Here is a 6000-nt window from a genome sequence, read left to right on the forward strand (position 1 = left end):
ACTGTGGGCATATGAGTAAAATCCAGCTGCCAATCAGTTCCCGGAAGGGAGCCCCTTGCTTGGTGGGTAGGGAAAGGGAAGCTACGATATTTAGTCCTGGGATCTGACTTTTGGCAGATCTGACAGGAGGCTGCTGTAGCTTTTAGGAGCCTGATATCCTTAGGTGTAACAAAGGGAGAGTGGTGGTTAGTGACAGCGGGAGCTTAGAGGGGCCTTGGAAGATCGAGGGGGAGGCGTAGGACAGGGAGGAGATGCTCCAAGCTGCCTGTGTGGCCTGTGGCGGAGAGGAGACAGGGAAGAAACGGAAGACACGCACGACCTGTTGCAGGAGAAGTGGGGCGAGGCTGGCCCGGAGAAGGAACGGTAATGGGTGAACTGTCGCTGTCGCTCAACTGGGCGGAGCGAGAGTGAGTGGCCCCCCCGAGGCGCGGTGGGGGGGGTGTGGAGGCAGGGGGGTTGAGGTTTGTCCGCGGGATCCATAGCAGCGGCGGGAGCAGAGGGTCCCCGGAAGGATGGCATTGCACCAGCCTTCCAGATGTGGGGGTTGGTTACAGAGCCCACGACTGAAACGAAGTCTGTCCGCAAAAGGCAACTGGCCCGAACCCAGCTACCGTACGGGGGGAGGAAAAGCCCCGGCCCCGGCTGGGAGGAGACAATTACCGCGAACACGGCAAGCCAAGAGCGCTGGCGTCCTGGGCGTTCTTGGGGCGTGCTAACTCTTAACTGCCCCGAGCCCAGCAACCGTACGGGAGAGAAAGTCCCGGCTGGGAGGAGGCGATTAAGCTCTTTAGGGCACAGGGCCCGGAGGTGCCACAAAAAGTGGCCCGAAAGTGGACAGGAAGACAGGAAAAAAGTTAGAAAAAAAAGGAAGAAAGAAGGAAAAAAAAAGCCTGGAGCACCGAACTCCGGGTGTGCGGACTGAGCGTTTCGGCCGAGGGCAAAAAAAAAAACGGGGGAGGCGGGTTAGCAACCTAGCCTTAGCCCGAGGTGTGCAAAGAAAGCCGGCCGGACAGTCTTTGAACGCCCCAGGGGGAAGGAAGCCAACTCAGGGTAACTCACGGATCAGGATGAAGCTGTTGAAATGGCCGTGGAAACAGGTGGTGGTGAGCGAAGGCTGTAGGTTCTTTGGACCTTGTCGGTGAAGCCCAGAGGCAAAGCCTCGGGCACCAGACGGAGAGGTCTCCGAGTCGATGAGGCGGCACCAAAATGTTGTTCTTAATTGTTGTTCTTAATTTCTGTTTGTCCTATGGGGTAAAGACGATTATGCAGGGAGAAGACACAGACACGCGGCGGTACCACATGGTAGGTACACTTTTAATGGGAGGGGAAAACACACTAGGAAAAGTGAAAGGAAGGGACAAAGGGAAGGGTTAAGAAGGGGAGGGAAGGGGCGAACTCGTGGCTTGTCCTTGCTTTTAACGGAGGATGCAAAGGCTTCTGGGAAATGTGTCCCGCGCTTGCGTGCGCTGGAGTCCAGAGGGATGTTGGGAGTTGTAGTGTTGCAAGGGAACAACAGTTAGAGTTTACCAATGCTGGTAGGTGCAAAAAGATTAAAAGGAATATTTTGAGCACATCACTAAAACACATTTACACATTTACAGAGACATAGTGTGGCCGCATCATTTTGACAGACAGACAAAACATTTTTAGAAACCTGTGTTAGCTGACCAACTTAAAAATTCCAGCACGGTTAGGCCTGCCAGGGAAGCACAGCAGCCAGAGCGGGGAGGGAGAAGGGCAGAGTACATGGTAGAAGCCACGGGGCTTTTGGAGCCTTGTGTAAGTTAGGTGTTAGTGCCAACTTAAAAGATTTTTTTATAAAAGGCCGCCCAAGCAACAAAGAGCAGGGAGGGGGCAGGAACAGAGCAGAGGCCAGGGAAACAGCTGACAGCATGCGCCACTCCGAAGGGACGGGCGATGGCCTCCACTGTCCTCAGCCGATGGAAAGGGAGTCAGGTTTAGATTCCCGAATCAGAACGAAAGCGGAGGGTACGGAGAAAAACGAAAGTGGAGGTGGGACAAACTGCTGGCCACGAATAAGCAGAGAGCAAGAGAGAGATGGAAGTGGAGGCAAGACAAGAACACACATTTAAAGAAACCGCGGGCTTTTGGAGCATTGTAAATTTAGGTTAGATAGCTCCAATTTAGAAAGGACTTTTTTGTAAAAGGCTGTCTAAGGGCAATTTGGAATCGGCTTGGAATCGCAAGAAACCCATTTTAAGTGCATGTCTGTGTGACTCAAGCCTCTTGCGATGCGTCCACCTAACAGTGCCCTTGAGTCAAAAAACGGGGGTTCATGAGAAACGAATGGGGAATGTCTTCCCACACCCGAGTCCCATCTCGACGAAAGCCCCTGGCTTTCGCAGTGTGGATGAGGCTTCCGGTTTGGGCCTGCAGTTTCAGTGAAAGCTGGAAAAGCAAATGGGTCACCCAAGACCTTAACAGCAATCCGCTTTAAAAAGGAGAACTCAGCGAGTGAAGCCGATGGTACTTGGCAGAGGGCACGCGGGAAGGGCATTTTCCAGCAGTGGCCCTGGGCCCTGGGCCTACAGGAAAAAACAGACCCTTTTGGTGGGACTCTCCATCTGTTTGGTTTAATCTTAATAAAAACCTCTCCACCCATGCAAGAAACTCCAATCAAACTAGATTAGACCAAATTAAAACGCCCGTGTTTAATAAATGCGACACTCTCGGAAAATGTAATATTAAGTTGGGGGCATCACCCCAACCCTCTAACACCCTTATATCCAAGAAGTCTGGGGTGACTAGAAGCCCCTGGCCTGGGAGTTGGCCCGGTCCGGACTCCATCTCCCAGCCTGCCAAGCACTGACCTCCCCTGTGGGGAGGGTCAGGACTACTCCCACAGGCTATTTAGGCTCAAACTGGAAAAAGGAACACATGGTTTTGGGTTTGAGTGAGCTTTTCTCTCTGCCATACTGTCTCGGTCCACCCGAGAGTGCCACATTTATTAAACACGGGCATTTTACTTTTGTCTAATCTGGTTTGATTGGAGTTTTTTGCATCGCTGGAGAGGCTTTTATTGAAATTAAACCAAACAATACTCGCATGCATAACACACACACACACACACACACACACACAATTTAAAAAATATTTTAGAAGTTCATTTTTCAGTTCATGGAAAAAAAGCAAAAAGAAGAAAACCTTTATAACTTGTGAAAAACTACATAAAGTTCTGATTTTGGTGTCCATATTGATCCAGTCACATTCATCAACTTCAAACTTGCCTGTGGCTGCTTTCACGCTGAGATGGCCACGTTGTACAGTTCTGTTGGAGACTGTATGACCCACAAAGCCAAAAATATTTTATATCTGGCTCTGTATACAGACAAAAGAAATCTCTGATCCTTGATCTGAAGGAAGGAGCTGACTACAGACTGAGATAATTTCTCTGAAATTAAAGGCGTGGTGGTGGGATTTGTCAAGGCTGGTTGAAGCTGAACTGAGCAGGGAAGTCCACCACGCCCTGAAGGTATCTCTTTCAAGGCTATAATCCTTCAAGATCACACTTGGTTAACTGGTTCCTGTAGTTGTCTCCAGTTCTCATTGCGCTGTGGGTACTATGGGAAAATAGCAGCATTGCTGGAGCCTGCTGACCAGTCCCAAACAAACAAGCTCTCCAGGTTTTCCAGGCCTGGGAAGGGAATCTCAAGTCTCCGCAGAGGCCTCCTGTGTATTTGCCAAGGGAGAATGAACCTCTGTATTTGCCAAGGGAGGAGGGTTCACCGTGGAGTCAAGGCCCTATTGCGCTCTCCCTCTGAGGGAGATGTTTCCCTGAGGGTCCGGGTTCTCCTCTAGCCATGTCCCTGTGAGTTAATCTAGAAATGAAGGAAGCCACTGTGGTCGGGTCCCCTGTCACCAAAGCTCCCACGCATTCCCTGTCACTGCCCCCATTGTACTGGGAGACAGAAGCAGAGAACGGCACTGCCTTCTGTCTGTGCAAAACTCTCAGTTTCCTTTCCATGGCCCCATCTCCTTCCCCTATGCTAACAGCAAATGGTGCTGTAGGGAACCAGAATGGAGTGGTGTATTTGCTGCATAATCTGTGATACAGCCTTGTTTGGGTTTTGCTGTGTGTAAGACAGATCTTGAGAATGACTTCAAATTTGAGGCAATCCCCCTGCCTCTGCTTCCCAAGTGCTGAGAGTACAGGTTTGCATCACTATGTCTGGCCTGATACAGTCTCGCTAGCATTTTTTTTCCACTAGCGTTTCTAACCTACTTGCCAGCTGACCACCCATTCACTCCCCTGCCTTTATGTTACAACTCCAGCCCACGTAAATGCACAGTCAAGCATTTGTGGCCCTCCCAGCCTCCCTTCGGCTCTCCCAACCCTAGACAAGACCCAGGCAGGTAGGGCTGTGTTTGGCATCAGCCCCAGCCCAAGCTCTAATGCTTAGCACACCAAGGAGCGACCCAGGGACCAGGAAAACAATGTCCTTCACGATCAGGCTCTTGTTTCTGGCTGTCTGCAGGACACAAAACCAGCCCCCGAGCTTAGATTGTAGCTCTAATGTTTCATCTAGATCTAGACTGTCCCAGACCCCCTGCATTGACCCTGACAAGGTCACACTGCTGTAAAGTCTTAAGTATTTTCTGGCCAACAAACCTCTCCACCGACGCAAATAATCCCAATCAGAGCAAATCAGACTGAATTAAAAGGCACCCAGGTTTAATGAATGGCAATGGATGGCAATACTCCCGGGAAAACATGGAGATGGAAAGATGGAAAAGGGGAGAACATGGGGAACCCGGAGACCACGTGTTCATTCTGGAGGGGGCAGTTTAAATAGCCTGTGGGAGTAGTCTCGATCTCCCCTGGGGAGGGATTACTGTTTGGTGGATTTTCTTGGCAGGCTTTCTCTGAGGTGGAGTTTGGACTGAGGCAACTCCCAGGGGAGGGAGCTTATGCCAGGCGCTGGGGTGAAGGCCCCAGCCAAACATAAAGTGTCCGGTTTCCTGATTCTATGTGTAACCTGACACGGGGCTCTGCCCCAGGTAAGACCCCACCATAGTTATTGTTAAGCCTTACCCAAACTTCATGCTGTTATGGTTTTGGTCCCTGGTCCCTTTAAGAGACAAGCCACGCCCACTCCTTCCCCCATCCGCTGAGGCAGGCTGATCTTCAGCTTCTGCCCGCCAAGCTTGCTCTCTTTTCCATCTTCTTCTCGGAGAAGCAGCTTTGCTTCTGCTCTCTCCCCACTTCTCTGCTTCCCCACTTCTTTGTCTCTTTCTCCTCTTCTCTCTCTCTCTCTCTCTCTCTCTCTTTCTCTCTCTTTCTCTCTCTCTCTCTCTCTCTCCTCTTTCCCCTTCCCCCTCCATAACCCCCTGAATAAATATTCAACCTCACCCTGCATGTCGTGTCTATCCATGTCTCTGTCTCCAGCCCGCCCGCCATGTGTCTCCCTGCCTGGGACCAGCCACTGCTCGGGACCGGCAACCATCTCTGCCTGGGACTGGCCGCTCCCAGGGCCCGCTGCCTGCCACCACATGGCCCGCTACCACCAATTGGGACCTACAGCATTTCTGCTGCCGCTGGGGATCTTGCAGCATTTTTTAAAAAATTATAAAACATATGCCCCCTGGACTTCAGTCACAGCTACTGGGAAACTAACACATCCTCACTGCGCTAACCTCAGAACATCTTCCACTCTCTCCCTACACAAGAATCTGTCCCCACCTTACACAAGAGAGGGACATGGAACAGCGTAGAGGCACCAGTGAGCTTTCCCATTGGCCCTTCCCCGCACCTTGCCACCGAGACGTTAGAATGGCTCCAAACCTAACCCGCTGAACCACCGCAGTACCTGAGTTTATGGCTTGCCTCCAAGCCATGAGCCCCAAGCTCCCTGCCTTTTCCACCTCTGCATCCACACATATGGGTATATCCATTTCGCTACTGTCTCTCTGCCCCTCCTAAATCAGGAAACAATTATATTAAAATAGCTTTTAAAAAAAAATCTATGTATATGTGTGTAA

The sequence above is a fragment of the Microtus oregoni genome, unplaced genomic scaffold, assembly GCF_018167655.1.
Source record: "Microtus oregoni isolate MIOR12 unplaced genomic scaffold, Mior012 000036F_ref0000092, whole genome shotgun sequence".
In the NCBI taxonomy this organism is placed as follows: domain Eukaryota; kingdom Metazoa; phylum Chordata; class Mammalia; order Rodentia; family Cricetidae; genus Microtus; species Microtus oregoni.